The sequence below is a fragment of the Propithecus coquereli genome, unplaced genomic scaffold (genome assembly GCF_000956105.1).
Source record: "Propithecus coquereli isolate 6110/MARCELLA unplaced genomic scaffold, Pcoq_1.0 Scaffold47, whole genome shotgun sequence".
Classification (NCBI taxonomy): Eukaryota; Metazoa; Chordata; class Mammalia; order Primates; family Indriidae; genus Propithecus; species Propithecus coquereli.
The window spans coordinates 55940-58152 of NW_012150507.1; positions in this window are offsets into that span (position 1 = coordinate 55940).

Consider the following 2213-nt stretch of genomic DNA (forward strand, 5'->3'; position numbering starts at 1 on the left):
TCTGGAAAACCAGCTTTTAAAAATATACAATGTGCTAGAAGTGGAGTAGTCAACTGCAAACTACAGATGGGCAGATGCTTCAGTCCTCTAAAAGCTAATGAATAGTAACCATGACAGGGATTGCCTGTGGTTTTTCGAATCTGTAGCTCCAGATTTAAAAATGCCTAATGATCATTATCTGGCCAAATGTATCATGGGCATAAAAATCCTAAATACACACATTACCTGTATAAAGTACCTGGCAGTCCCCTCAAGGCTAGGACACTAGCCTTGACACTTAATAGTTGACACTATTAAGCATAATTTAACAAAAGTAATGAGAGGTAGTTCCCTTCTAATAGGCTTGTTTCACATTATCATTCCGTAAGAAGACCTTATGGGACAGGCTTTTTGAAAGAAATATATTTGAGAGACTGAATCAATTAGAACACTTTGGTGTGGAAAGATAAATGACTGCTAGGAACTGAGTGAGTAATAGAGATATTAACAATAGTGGAATATATTATATTAGAAAAACAAGCTTTTCTTTAAAATCATAAAGTATTGGTACAAAGATACATTATTTGAAATTTTAATGAGGATTATTAATGACATTTTACTTATTAACAGTATGATTACTTTAATAGGAGCATCAGGTAGAACATATGAATAGATTACAAAAGAATTTAGCAAATGCCATGGAAATCAAATACAAGGGCCATGGAAATCTTTGAAGAGAACTGAAGATTTGGCTAATGTTTGACATTTATGTGCTAGAGGATAATCATGCCCTTCTCAGGAGGCAGTGCGATACCCTGGAAAGAACACGGGCTTCAGGTTCAGATTCAAGCTGAGTTTGAAACCTGCCTTTGTCCTATTTCAAGTACCTGGCCTTGGACAGGTTGTTTAACTGCTCGGTGACTCATTTTCCTCATAGATAAAGGAGGATTATAAGATTATAAAATATATCTCAAAGGAGGAGTTAAGAAGGAATCCAGGAACTCCTTTTGCCACTCCAGGAAGTCCTATGCTGCTCAAAAAGATAAGAAAGGCCATCGCTCCTTAAATACCCCCATGCTCCCTGCCTCACCATCCTTCTGGCCTGACCCACATAGACAAATCTCCTTAAATCCTTTATCCCTATTCACCATCACTCTCCGGGAGAAGCCTAGGACTCCTAGGTAATCCCATATGCCCGAACTCTAATCCCTATATGGCTGACATCATCTGATAATGCAGTTTAGTATTTACAGATTTCTTCATTAAATTTTTCTTCCCAAATATAATATAAGCACCCACTAAAATATAAGTTCCACGAGTGTGGGGGACTTGGTCTCTCTCGCTCACTGCTCTATCTCCAGGGCCTATGAATGTGCCTCATATCCAACAGGCACTTATTCTAGGTTCGTTTCCTCACATTCCCTCTCCTAGACCATTACTTGTGACCTTTGTTGGTGAGAACACCGGACAAGGTGGGATGCGAGCCACCCTCCCCTGCAAAAAAAGTAAAACAAACTCTCTGGGGTTAAAAAAAATTATATTGATCTAGAAACATACTCTTGTATTATTGTAGAAATAAATCAAGTTAGGCACAGAATTCAAAACTCTTGATCTTAGTTGGAGTTTAGTGTTACGTGCAGTGATTATATTTATTTATTCAGACATTTTAGAAGAATGGAAAGAATATTCCTTAGTCAATCCCTGGTTCTTCTGCTTAACATTACCATGAACTTGCCATGTTCAACTCACATAAATGTAATACTACTGTAAGACAAAATTTCCCCTTATTGATCTCAAGATTTCATATTAGATAATGAAATGAGTATTAATTGTATAGCATATATAATATGTTAAATAAGTACACATTATTGTATTTTAACTGCCTTACATTATATTCATTGATTTTTAAAATCAAAAAATATCAACTGATGTGTAAGGGAATAGAAAATAACAGAGACCTATTTTTACTGTAAACTTTCCACTGAAGACTGTGTTTCCAGTACCCTTGAGGTCTCCCAATAGTCTCCTCACATCACCATAGTGAAAATATGAGTGAGGCAAAATCACTGAACCCAAACAAAATAGTGTTTTACAGAATTTCTTACTGAAGTGAATTGGGTGGAATAAGTAACAGCAGCAAAGTAACAACAGCAGAATATCTATTCTTTTCAAGTTAACATGGGCTATTTATCAAGATTGAGGACCATAAAACACACCTCAGCAAATATAAAATA